The 14,549-nt window shown below is 44.4% G+C and overlaps 1 protein-coding gene across 1 annotated transcript in view; it reads right to left on the bottom strand.

The window, feature by feature from the left end:
- The window catches only part of CUL5 (cullin 5), a 1,916,374-nt gene that overhangs the window by 91,274 nt on the left and 1,810,551 nt on the right, over positions 1-14,549 (bottom strand). The window lies entirely within an intron of this gene.

Below are 14,549 nucleotides of genomic sequence, written 5' to 3' on the forward strand. Positions count from 1 at the left end.
ATGGCACTCAGATAGTATTGCAATGTCTGGATGTCAGACGTGCGCTAAGCTTCTACCTGGATAGGACCAAGAGCTTCCGCAAATCAGACGCCTCTTCGTCACTTTTGGGGGGTCAAAACTAGGCTGTCAGGCCTCCAAGGCTTCCATAGCAAGGTGGATGTTCATGGCCATCAAGGAGGCGTATGAGGGGCAGTATAAACCATTGCCAGCAAACATGCATGCCCATGCCATCAGATCTAAAGCCACGGCGGTAGCTTTCCAAACACACGGCCTGTGGCAGGTTAAAAGCAAAGCAGCTACGTGGGCTACTCCCTTGGCCTTCTGCAAGCACTTCTGCTTCCATGCCAGCGCCAGGTCTGACGCAGCATTTGGGCAGGCAGTGCTAAGGAACTTGTTTTCTTAAAGAGGGGCAACTCTCCACCCTGGGGATACATTCAGTTGTAATCGCCCATACAGTATGGGGGAAAGGGGAAGGGACTTAAGAGTAATTATAAGTTACTCACCGTAGTGACTAACATACTCAGAGTCCATAGTCCCCTTTCCTCCATACGTCCCACCATCCTCCCCACTAATAAACACCAATATTAATATTGTCGACGCGTCAACGGGGACAGAGGAGTGGCACCGGGAGGCGCAGTCAGGGGAGCGCATGCTCCCAGGGCCGTGCCCCCACGCGCATCAAAATTTAAAGGGGAAGATGATTTTTCTGGTGAAAAAGGTTCTGTCTCCCGTCCCTAGCGATGGACGCCCTTACAGTATGGAGGAAAGGGGACTATGGACTAGGAATACGTTAGTCACTACGGTGAGTAACCTATAATGTGTCTAACATAGGTATAACAATGAATTGTTGTCAGTTTCAGTGATAAGTCTTGATCATTCGTTCCACCTAGAACTTCTTCCACCTCCTGCGTTTTGTTTTTAATACTTGTGTGGAAATAGGTTGTAATTCTCCTTGTGGTGTCTGGTCTGTTACTAGCCTCACTGTGTGGTTCTTTTTCCCCCCATCCTTTTTACATGGGTTTCCAACTGGTGCTCTGTTTCCTTTGGGGCACCCTTCTTTACTTTCTTTTGATTACGTAGATTGTATATACGTTTTCCTTTCTGTTTGCCATTGTCACATTTTTCCAATTCAAATTACTGATGGGAACTAGCTAAAGCACTGCCAGTCCCACACTACCATCCCGTTTTAATCCTCTGCCTCAGAGAATTACTCAGTACACTTTAGATTATTGGGTTTTAAGGTGTAAACCTCCACTTCCAACTTTCAATAATTGCTTCATGTAATGCATAGGCAAAATATCCACAGTGTTTACCTCAACGCACGTATAGCAGTAAAAGTACAGTCTGTCTTCCTAAAGTCCGGCTTCCAACAGCAGAAACCACCTGAACGGCTCCAAGGCTAAGAAAAAGCCCCCAGTCACGTTTGCTGCAATTTTTAATGTCCTTTATACTCAGAACAACTCTAATGCTGAAAGCCCACCAGTCAACGTTCACTAAATTACCTATCCGACTAAATGAACAGGGATATCAGTGGGAACTAGGCATAATTATACCCAGCAAAGCATTTGTGCGCCTATTCAGCTAAACACCGTAGTATCGCATCGGCTTTAAGTACTCTCCGGGGTACAGCACCATAATGGTCCACTGTCTATTGACTGCACAGTGTTCACAATCAGTAGAATTCGCTCATTTTACAAGTCATCAGTCACCAGAGTTTGATCAACAGTCCTCCGGGGTGTCGTGCAGATGCTGTTCCTCCTCCTCACCAAACACTTGTCACATGTGCTTCGCGCTGTCTGGCGTATTTAAGGTCTTCAGGCAAAATTAAAAGGCCAGTCCAGTAAATGCTCCACTGCTGGCTCTGATACAGAAAACGTGACGCTCTCACTGCAGGTAACACCAAACACGTGTCCCCTGGCACTCTGCGAGTACTACACACTCTAAAATGGCTGTGAAACAAGATTTTCATCTGTCCTTTGGCCATCTTGTATTTTGGCCACCTTACTGCCCTCTCAGGGCCGGATTTACCATATAAGGTAAGCCCTTTCCCAGGCAAAGTGGGGGTATGTGTTTGTGGCTGGAGGTGGGGGCTGGGACCATCTTGTCCAAGTCTAATTCTGGTCCAAAGTGTCTGCTCCTGTGCATATGCAGTGGATCCCTGCCTGTTTGTATGGTGCAGACCCTTACGATTGGTGGGCTTCTGGGACAACTCCAGCTCGAATCCTGGATTAAAATACTCCCCCTGCAGCCATTCTTCAAATAGTCAATGGAGCCAAGACCCCTTCAAAGAGGAGCATCGCGCAGAAAACCTGAAATTCATTGTTGCAGCCAATGTGTTAAACTATCCCCTCATCGTTTGACCCCTGGACAGGTGGGAACAACCAGTCTCGACCCCTTCTTGAGAATCCTGCCCTTGGAAGCATTCGAAGTGTCGCAGAACCAGCCTGTAGTCCTGATCCAGAGTTAAGACATTGGACTCTGCAGAGCCTTGATTTGTGAACAAAGATGCTTCCCCCTGAAGTTGCAGCTCTCCATCACGAAGAGGGGCCTTGCAGGACCAGTTTATTTGTTTCAGCCATGAGTGTGGACTTCAGTTGTTTAATCGTGATGGCTGATTTTCACCTGCATCGTGTCCCGGGGTCCTCAGAGGTCGACAAAGTGGTAGACCTATCTTCAGTGTCCCAGGATCATGCAGCTGTCCAGTACCAAGAACATTCTTGCCAGAGGGTGGGACTGCTGACTAGCCGGACCTAAATTCTGAGGCCGTAAGAAATATCTGCATCAGCGACCCTTGTGCCACCTCCAATGGAACCAAAACATGGAGGCCCAGATATTTCAGAAGTGGTCTCTGATTTCGATCGGAGTAAGAAGGATCGGGGGTGAGGTAAAATACCTGGTTCTACCCCACCAACCTCAATAGGGTTTAACAGGTGTAAGTCCTTGCCCTACCTCTCCCATGGCCTGATCCTCCCCTTGGCTTTCTTTAAGGTTGTTCAATTCAGAGACGGTCTCCTAAGAACTGGACTTCTATTGTTGTTCAACGTTAAAATACACAAACTGCCTGTTGACTACCAGGACTTGTTCACGCTACCTTAAAGACTGCTAGCCTCTTGCAGAGGTTTTTATTGTGACTTGCGACAACGAGCATTATGGCCACCTATCAAGGAAATAACTATTAAAGTGCAGAACCTTATAATTATAATATTGTTTTAACTCCTTTCTTCTCACATATTACTTCTCAATTTTCTTTTTATTTTACACTTGGCTAGTTAGGTGCTTATTCAGCAAGTACATTCTATTTTAAAGCACCAACAGGGCAACAGGGAGGGGACATGGGAACAAGACATATTAATATACATAAAATATTAAATACAGTTGAGGGGGAAAAGAAATGACAAACCTACTATGCCTTGTGACTATTCAGAACGTGCAAGTGCAGAAGGGAAGGGGCAGAGGGAGTAGGTGCTGGGGTGCCAGTGCTCTTGGGTGAGCAACAGATGAAGTGCATGTTAAAATAAGTGTGAGTCTCCAGGATGGAGGGTGTGTCGAGGCAAGTGCCGAGGATAGACAGAAGCTGGGGGCGATTGAGGGTGGGAGGTCAGGGCCCCAAGAATGCATAAGGGCCCTGGTACCCAATCAAAGAAACTGAGATTAGGAGAGAAGGGGGGAAGGAGGAAAGTCTTGAGGAGCTTACAGAATTTAAGAAAGTCCTAATCAAGACGCAGAGGGAGGCTGTTCCATAGAAGGGAGCCAGTTGAGGAAAGCGATCAACCTCCTGCCCTCTGTTTAGCGGAACGCTTTACACACAAAGAGTTGGTGCCAGAGGAGCCCAGGGGTCTAGATGGGGAATATTTAGAAAGAGAGAGTTGCAGATAATGTGGTCCCAGGCCCCAGAAAGCCTTGTGGATGATAAAGAGGGATTTCTATTTAATCTGTGAAGCAACTGGGAGCCAGTGAATACTTTTTAGTGCAGGAGAGATGCAGTCCCTGTGCTTCAGGCCAAGGATAAGTCACACTGCCCTATGCTGGATTAGCTGGAGGGGGTCGCAGAGTGGAAGAAGGTAGATTCATGAGGAGGCTATTGCAATAGTCAAGCCTGGAGAGAACCAGGGATCGGGAAACACTGAGATTCTGGGGGCAAGTGAGAAACGGTAGGATTCCTTTCAGAAGGAAGAGCTAAACGTGTGACTTGGCAATGTCCTGAGTGTGAGGGAGGAAGGAGAGAGAGGGGTCGAAGATGGCTCCAAGGGAGCAGGGGGGAGAGCCCATGGAGGAAGGCCAGAGTGAAGGGAAGGCGGCGGGAGCAGGAGTTCTGAGTGTGTGGGAATCAAGTACAGTGGTCGAAGTGAGCGGGAGCGGTGCTCCTCTACTTTTTTAAATGATCTTTTACAGCTCCTATAGTTTTATTTTAAAAAGGAACCATTCCGGAATGGTTTTGTTTTAAAATAAAAGTGTAGGAAGATGTTGAAACCTGCACTTTCAGTGCACTGCACTAAACGTTCCCTTACACACCAGGTGCAAGTGTTTGGGGGTGTGTATTGTGTGTGGGAGGGGACATGGTGATCGGGCTTGTGGGGAGTGGGTGCAGGCCAGCAGGGAACATAGTTCCACTACTTCTTTTCGTACACTTCGACCACTGATCCAAGTAAGTAATAACCCAAGCAATTGGGTTATTACTTACCCGGTTCTCCCTTCACTTACTTCTCTGCACTACAATGTTCAATTGCTGATTTTACTCAGTTTAAAAGTGAAGTGCTGCTGCTCTGTAGCCAGCGCACGCCAAATGTGAATGCGTTTTTCACCCCGCAAGTTGTATTTATTTATTAACTTAATATTCACAACCACCTTACAGAACATCGCAATCTTCATTAAAGGACAGACCATTCTTTGATTATTTATTTCCCATCTATCTCACTGCCATACGCTGCTATCCTTTCCCTAAAGTATTAACAAGAACAAATCATCTTTTCACAATGTAACATTATTTCAATTTGGGTGAATAGAACTCCACCTCCAACTCCTCCACCATCAGATCCATTTAAAGCATCTTTATTTCTTATCTCTCCTTTTTTAGAATGCTTCACTGGGGCTACGGCTATGACTCGGTCCTTTCCCCCTGCTTTGCTCCATGAAGCCACAAAACTGTAGAATTATCTTCCCTGCCTTAATGGGAACCCCTCTTCTTTAGCCCTGTGCTGAGATTCATGGATCTCTGCAGGTCAGATGCTTCGCCAAGCATACAGTGGGAGGCAGATACCTTTCCTCGGCAGGAACCTCCCTCTGGAATGGCCGCCCTGCCCCCCTCAGACTTGAGCTGGATTTTCTTAAGTACTGGAAACTTCTCAAGACTTTCCTCTTCTCCTCCTTCCCTCTCCCGTGCTAATCTCCCTCTGCTGCTGAGACTGGTGCCTGTTCTGGACTAGCCTGAATCTGGTCCACCCTGTCCACCGCACTGGTCCTCCCTCCCCAACTTTTCCCCCGGCACTTGCCCTTCCTGGCTCCCCTCAGCACTTGCTCATCCCCCTAGGCCCCCACTCCTGCACTTCACCCATCTTCCACCCTCCTCAGCACTTCTTTGTTTTTACACTTGCACCGTAAGAAGGTCACAAGGCCTAGCATGACTGTTTACTGTTTTCTTTCCCAATGCCACCCCAATCCCCTTTTGCCTTGTGGTACCTGGAAACACTTGTTTATAAGTGCCATACAAATGTCCAATAAATATATTTTAAAAATATATATATATATGTGCCCATTGTTCCATGCTAAGTATATCACCTGCTAATAATACCCAATCACCTTTAGAGGGTAATCTCTAGTAGGAACTGGAGATATACTTTTCTGAGGCAAGCTCAACTTGTTATCTACCTACAAGAAAAATTAACAGTATTAGATCTAATTTTTGTGAGGTTACAAAACAGACGTTTGTACATGTGCCATCAGAACATTTATTTACGGCCTGTCCACATTAATTGCAGTAAAGTATCAAGCACTTTGCACGTTTTATCAAATTATTTAAAAATATGGAAGTAGTAGCGATCTGGCAAATGATTATTGTTGAAACTGGATCTTTCCATGTATAGCACCAATGAATTTCACAACAGATGTTTTTACAAACAGTGAAGGGACTAAGAATATTCTACATTTTAACATTGTGTTGTATTGTGCTGGAATAGATGTTCTATGTGCATGTTTGACGTTTTTGAAATTTCTTGAATTTGTGAAAGGTTTGTTTCATACGAAGATTAACCCTTGCTGCTAGAAGCAAGTTTTGCTCCACATGATCCAAGTTTTCTCATAACCAGTCTTCCTCCTCTAATCGAAAGCGGACCAGTAACAGGCACAAGTCTCTTTCAATACCATCCAGTTCCTTCAACCATTATAGCACCTCTCGCCATCTCGCTCCAGTGGGTTTGAACATGCTCACAGGTCGACCACATCTGCCAGTATGTGTCAAGCTCTTTACATCCTCTCCAGCAGGAAGGGCCTTTTTCTGTGTATACAATCGAGAGAGTTTTAAGAGTGGCTACTGCATGTAGTTTACACTGAAGTTATTGAGGATCTAGGGACCCTCCACAAAGCAGACTCCCCAGTACACCATTCACTTCTCTACCCAAGTCTGCTTGCCATTGTTCCCATCCTTTATCGAGCGCTGTAGTTCTGCCCATAGAAACAACTTACATAATTTTAATATCCAAACTGTCTCCCCCTTCAATGTTAGGAGATGCTTTTCAAAAGGAGTTTGCTCCCTCCATAGATGTTCTCATCTTTCATCTTTAAGCACTCCCTTTGTTTGTAGGTATAAAAAAACAGGGAGGTCTTCTGTTTAACGAGTCCCACTGCTAGGGTAATAAGAATTTACCTTATACCCACATTTATCCTGTCCTTTCCAGTCCCGCTTCATACCATGCTTGGAATCTATTTGGATTTATAATGCTATCTGTTTGATAGAGCCCAAATGCAGCTCAAAGGAGAGGTCCACATAGAGAGCCATTTGGTATTTGCCTGTTGCTGCCAAACTTCCCATAGAACCTTGAGTACTGGGTGCTAAAGAATTCTACCGGCATCATGTTTCGGGACCCCAGAGCCACTCTCCAACAGAGACATTTTCAAGTGGGAATCTGTTTTGTAGTTTTGGGATCCAGATGCTCCACCATGAGCCTCAGCTGCACTGCTTTATAGCAGGCTTCCGGATCTGGATATCCCATGCCACCTTGTTCTTCGGGGGATGAGAGTGTTAAATCCCATTCTGGGTCTAGATTTTCCCCACATGATCCTCAAATGCTCACTTTTGAACTTGGTTCAGATAATTGTTTGGCACTACTGTGGGTAACATTTGGGAGGGACATGCGAATTTTGGGAGGATATAAATGCTTACCGAATGCAGGCGTGCAACCCTGAAAGTCTTTTGGCCCATATGTCCAGGTATTTCTTCACCTAAAGGAAATGGTAATTTTCAGAAAAGACAGCCTCCAAGTTGTTGGCTCGGGTGGTTCCCGAGATAGCGAATACTTTTCTCTGCAAGTATAAAATGAGGTTCATCTCTGCAATTGCTGGCCCGTGGAGAAATTCCTCCAAGGGGAAGGGTGATTAAGAGTGATTTATCTTGAATACTGAATTCTGCCCTTATGACTCAATCTCAGCCAATATGTGCGTTAACGCTTGCGTTGGGTTTTTTTAACGTACATCACATCGTCTACTAAGAGACTCATTTTATATTCCTTGCCCTGCACTTGGAACCCTGTGTGTCAGCATTAAGTCTCATTTTAATTGCCAATGCTTCCATCACCAACAAATACAGCAGGAGAGAGTGCCTCTATCCCGGCCTTGTTCCTCTCTGCAGTGAGATCTCTCTAGATTGGATCCTGTTTACTATTAGCCAAGCTGTGGGTTCTGAATAGATCTTCCTCAACCAGGTTAGCCAGTTCTACCCAAACCTATCAAGTACCTTAAGCAGCAATTACAAGCTAACTGACAAAAGCTTTCTCTGTGTCAAACGTGATTAGGACAGAGTCACTCAGACAGGTCTTCAGAATTGACACCCAGTCAGCGTTTATTAAGCTGTCCGCCCCCAATCAGTCCCTCAAAAAAACCCACTTGGTCTGCATGAATCAGCCTGAGAAGGCATATTGCAAGCCTGAAGACTAATATCGGAGTACAAATCTTAATGTCTACTTTAAGTAGGGAAATTGGTCTGTAGGTCTATTATGTAGTGCGGTACTTCCTCTCCTTTGGAATCAACATAACTAGCACCATGAGGAATAAGGAAGGGGAGTTTTCGTCTGATTAAAGCAAACAAATTCTTAACAAGAAATGTCGAGAGTATATCATTGTAGATCTTATAAAAGCCAATGATAAATCCGTCCTCACCTGGGGCGTTACCACTCTTTAGCCCTGGAATAGCTGCTTGTACTTCATCTATTGTAATTTTTCCCTCCAGTTGGTTTGCCATTTGGTATGCAAGTTTTGGTGCCGCCATATCCCTCTGGTAATCCTTCATATCATCCGCACTTTCATCATCTTCCCTGGTGTATAACGTCTGGTAGAAAGTTGCAAAACACTGGCAAACATCTACTGGAAGAATCCATTCCTACCCCTCGTCATCTATAATTCTCCTCACTGTCCTTTTTACCCTTAGGGCTTTCAGTCTGTTCGCTAGCATGGTGCTCACAATACCCCCTTTTTAGTAATATTTATGTTTAACCACATTCATTTACTGGGAGATTTTTCCAGGACTTTGTTCTCGAAGTGTTAATCCCATTTTGTATGTTTTTTTTAAAGAAAACTTTATTTAATCCTTAGTGGAATAGCCAACAGCACAATCAGTACACATCTCCAATAATACTGTAGTCACAACACTCCCGCACTCCCAGAGGGAGATCACCATAAGATTAATTTACTGTAGAGGAAGCAAAGTAACCATTTACTTGACAAGCACCAAATCATTAGACCACATCAGTTGCAGCATTCAGATTTTGCATTTACATTTGGAACCCTTCACAGATATTTTTAAGACGGTTAGTAGTGGGTATGGCAGAAATCTAGGTCTCTTCTCTTTCGTTCGAGTACATCAACTCTGTCAGCCACACCTGTCCAGTTGGAGCTACATGTCATTTCCAATATTTGAGGATACACTTCTTAGCTATTAGGCACGCCAGAATAAAACAACCTGCAGTGCTCAACCGTTGTCTTACCAATGTCCCCTAGGAGATACTTCATGGAAGCCAATGAGGAGGTAATCAATGTCATCCCCGCCAACACCTCAGCCACCTTGGCCTAGAAGTTTGATACCAGTGGACATTACCAGAACATGTGTAGAAAATCGTCCAATGACTGATGACACTTATGGTATGCATCAGAGGGGCCCAGGGCAAATATGGCTGTTTCAGCAAGGGTGTAAATGCACCCGGTTGACCACCTTAAACTGCATCAATTGGTACCCGGCATTCATTGACACCCCCTTGGTAATGTGAGAATTCTGAGGGAATTCTCCCATTTAAACCACTTAGTAACTGCTACCATGTAATCGAAGGAGGGTCATGTCCTGTTATTTCTCATGAGTGTCTACAAAATAATGTGAAGAAGAGACTGAGAAATATACACTAACCCTAGGGAATACCATTATAGTATTGGGAAAGAGAAGAGGGATCAGGATGAGTACAGGACTGAAGGTCAGGAAGGTCCCACTGATGGGCTTAATTATGAGGTAAATCAAGCCCAGAATTCACACTTGCAACCGTTAGACAAACACAGGTGCATAAAAGGTGGCGTCATCAGCAGCAGTCAGTCAGACTGGGGAGAGCAGTGGAAGGAGGAGCTGTGTGGGAGCAGGAGAAACCGAGATGTAGGAACGCCTGCTGAGTCCCTGGGGAGCCTGCCGGAGGAATAGGGCAGGTCGGAGAAGCCCCTGGAGAAAAAGCAAACAGCTGGAGCTGTCAGACCACATCAGTGAGGCTCAGCATGATCACTGGAGAGTGCTGCGAGGAGCGCCAGTCAAGCAGGCTTTCCCGCAGAAGGCGAGAACCTGCTTGGAGGAGGGGCAGTGCCCGGTAAGTGTTGGGGACAATTTACTCACCGGGGAGCTCTGAAAACCAGTGAACATAGTAGCAGGATATGGAATCAAATGAACTTGCAACACATACAGAACAAAATGAATGAAAGTTACTTCTACTGAATACCGAACTGAATGAAACAAGTGAAAATAACCCATGTTACTTCTATTGAATACCGAACTGAGTGAAAGAAGTAAAAGTAACTTACTGCGTTGACTGAAACAAGCAAGGAGGAATTTATGTAAGCAAAAGTAGCCCTCATTGAATACCCAAGTGAAAGAAACCAGCAAAGGTATATTTTATTCTGGGAAAGCCACACCTATAAGTGAAAGCAACATCTTTGGCAAACAAATTCCTATCTGGATGCAAGAAACTTCAAATAAAGCAGAAACCAGATTAAGAAACAACAGATGTGATAAAGTAGTGAAGCTGTGGTTTAAGAAACTACATGTTGATTAAACTATTGAACTTTGAAAGAAACCTGCAAGTTCCTGGTTGCGTGACCTGTACTGGGTGAACCATGTGGTGTGAAACTGCGCCAAGTCCAGTGAAATAAAATATGGTGAATCAAGAATTACTGAAAGCAAATGCTAGCTTCCTCGTTGCGTGACCTGTCATGGGTGGGCCATGTGGTCTAAATCTACGCCAAGACCAGAGAACCCCTAGAAGCTACCAAGGATGTTTGTTGTGATGAAAGAAGGAAAACAGACAGTGAACATCAGACGTGGGGAAGGGAGCCCCGAGTTGTGAAGTCTTCTGAAAATCCATTCGACAGATAAAGCTTCAAGATACTTCTTTATGTGTTATATTTGAACATTGAACTTGGTGAAGGAAACCCCAAGTATTGGTGCCTTGGAACCGTGTTACCCTGGAACTGTAATGAACTTGGGGAAGGGCACCCCGATTCTATGGTATGGAATTATATGATCGTATAGTAGTATGGAACTATATTTTCTTTAAGTCCAAACAAAGGTAAATTGAACATTGTGGTGACCTTATTGACATTGGGAAACAGAAGCTGAAGATTAAGCCAGGGCTGGGAAATAGCTCAGAACTTCATGTTTGAATCACTGATTAGTTTATGGTAGACATCCCTACACATAGTTTTGTATTAGTTACAAGGGTATGCATAGGTTTTTGACACAGACTTTTCGGTTAAACATTCTGACACAAACTTTTCTTAGTTTCTTTAGGTAGGAAAATCCCACATTAGTATAGGGCAAGTTAGGCCTTGCTCCATCCTAACATTTTCTTAATAAAACAGTATTGTTAACCATTGAATCTGTTGTCAGTGTCTCCTTCCATGATGCCATCGCCCATTAAGGAGACAGCAGCATGCCCATACATCATTGGGTATATTATAGCTGACACCTGCCTCCCATAAAGAATGAATATGGGCTATGTTCCCAGCTGCCTGTTGTGTTTTATGGTATTGTTCGGAGACCAGCCAGAGTCCAATTGTAGCCTGGGTGATCGTGTCAAGTATAGTATGGGTCTCAGGTTGAGCAGGGAACGCTGGCCATTTCCTGTGGAAGACTGCAGGCATATTGTAACTGTACAGTCGGGGTACATCCGAGTTTAGCAGTTAATTCTAATAAAGTCACAAAGTTCTGATCAGGAAACATATACCCCATAATGAGGACAAGATCCACGTCCCATTTGAGCTGTACAGCCTTATCCCGTGAGGGCAGAATATCGGGAAAATCCCATAGTGGTGCATTTTGTGAAGAATACTATGGATCCCTCAGTGAAACCCTGCCTAAAGTCTACTCCCAGGTGGCCTGGGGAAGGCAAACGCTTCCTGATCCCAACTCTAGGGGTGGTGCAGGAGGATAACCTGGGAGGACACAGGGCCCAGGGTAGTGAGGAGATTCTGCAGGATGACGCACAGATTCCACTCTCCTAAATAATATCTACAGCAAAATTCAGTCCTGGATGGCCATGCATGGATTATGCCTCAAAGACGATAAAACTGAGTTATTACTCATTGGATCAAAATTAAATTGAGACTCACCAAACTGGGCCCCAATTACTCCTACTTCACCATTGATGGCAATCTCAAAGTGGCCAATGAAGCCAAAACCTTAGGCTTTTACCTTGATTCAGCTTTAACCCTACAAAGACAAGTTAACTCCACCTCGGTTAAACATTCTGACACAAACTTTTCTTAGTTTCTTTAGGTAGGAAAATCCCACATTAGTATAGGGCAAGTTAGGCCTTGCTCCATCCTAACATTTTCTTAATAAAACAGTATTGTTAACCATTGAATCTGTTGTCAGTGTCTCCTTCCATGATGCCATCGCCCATTAAGGAGACAGCAGCATGCCCATACATCATTGGGTATATTATAGCTGACACCTGCCTCCCATAAAGAATGAATATGGGCTATGTTCCCAGCTGCCTGTTGTGTTTTATGGTATTGTTCGGAGACCAGCCAGAGTCCAATTGTAGCCTGGGTGATCGTGTCAAGTATAGTATGGGTCTCAGGTTGAGCAGGGAACGCTGGCCATTTCCTGTGGAAGACTGCAGGCATATTGTAACTGTACAGTCGGGGTACATCCGAGTTTAGCAGTTAATTCTAATAAAGTCACAAAGTTCTGATCAGGAAACATATACCCCATAATGAGGACAAGATCCACGTCCCATTTGAGCTGTACAGCCTTATCCCGTGAGGGCAGAATATCGGGAAAATCCCATAGTGGTGCATTTTGTGAAGAATACTATGGATCCCTCAGTGAAACCCTGCCTAAAGTCTACTCCCAGGTGGCCTGGGGAAGGCAAACGCTTCCTGATCCCAACTCTAGGGGTGGTGCAGGAGGATAACCTGGGAGGACACAGGGCCCAGGGTAGTGAGGAGATTCTGCAGGATGACGCACAGATTCCACTCTCCTAAATAATATCTACAGCAAAATTCAGTCCTGGATGGCCATGCATGGATTATGCCTCAAAGACGATAAAACTGAGTTATTACTCATTGGATCAAAATTAAATTGAGACTCACCAAACTGGGCCCCAATTACTCCTACTTCACCATTGATGGCAATCTCAAAGTGGCCAATGAAGCCAAAACCTTAGGCTTTTACCTTGATTCAGCTTTAACCCTACAAAGACAAGTTAACTCCACCTCATCCATATCAGCCTACAGATCAAAACTAATAAATGCCTGCAGAACCTTTTTGTCCACTAGCAGCTGCACCACCCTCGCAAGAGCCCTGATATTGTCCAAACTGGACTATTGAATCACCCTCTACCTTGGCACCAGTCAAAGAAACCTGCACAAGCTTCACGTATTGCAAAACAATACCCTCCGAACTGCCATAAACATTCCACTGTCCCATCATATTTCACAAATCCAACGCAATAAGAACTGGCTCCCTATCCAGGAAAGAATCACTTTCAGAACACTCATGATCACCCATAAGTGCCTAAACAACTCTGCCCCCAAGTATTCTACCAACAAATTCTCCAGGTATGAAACCACCAGAACAACCAGAGCCATTTATACACACTGCCTCAGCATTCCCAAATTCAGGCTGTCCCAAAGCAGGAGGGTCCAGCTTCCCTGTGCTTGCAGCCAAGGCCTGGAACAAGCTACCGCTGGCTCTTAGATTAGACACTATGTTCCTCTCCTTCCGACACAAAGTAAAATTCTGGCTATTCTCACAAGCCAACTAATTATCACCTGGCACTTCTACCACTCTTGTACATTACTGTATATTGATTGCCCATGTCTTTATTGTAGATGTACATTCCTGTATATTACCTATGTCTATATTGTAATTCTTGTATACCTTTTGTACATTATCTTGTTCATTAAAGTAACTCCTATTGTATGTATTCTGTAACCATGATGTACCTCAAGTAAAGCGCTATATAAGCAAACAAAACAAACCCAAAACAAAACGTATTATTCCTGACAGGAAGTTTACCACTGTACCAAAAGAGATTATGGCCTATTGTCATTTTAATGTCCCTCAACCTCATATTAGATCTAAGGTTGCAACATCTGAGCAAATGATATCAAAAGAAAGACCCTTTTTGGTATCTAGAACTAAATACCCGCTTCAATCCCAAGGGTACAATACAAAGGATTGTGGAAATGTTGTCTTTCCTAAACCATCTTCCTCTGTAAAAGCTAAATCTCACAGCCTCTCTACTAAAAGCATTAAGAGAACCAAATCTACCTTTATAAATAATTTAGAAGTAGAAAAATCAAATTTTGTTAGAACAAACTTCAAGTCCCAGAATCATAAAGGGACTGATACGAGGAAGGGGACTGAAGAGGCATGCAGATGTAGTATTCAGGCAATTAAGCCTAGTAGCCATTGCAGTGGTCAGGCAATTTAGGCTAACAGCCCACACCTAAAGCCTATTACACAACCTGTGAGGCATAAAAGGTCCCGACAGGAAAGCAGGTGCAGAAGGAGCTGTAACAGGAGCTGGAAGGCTAGTAGTAGTAGTAGCAGAGGAGAAGCACAAGGCTGGCAAATCATGAAGAAG

The sequence above is a fragment of the Ambystoma mexicanum genome, chromosome 7q (genome assembly GCF_040938575.1).
Source record: "Ambystoma mexicanum isolate Mex_15411 chromosome 7q, UKY_AmexF1_1, whole genome shotgun sequence".
NCBI lineage: Eukaryota > Metazoa > Chordata > Amphibia > Caudata > Ambystomatidae > Ambystoma > Ambystoma mexicanum.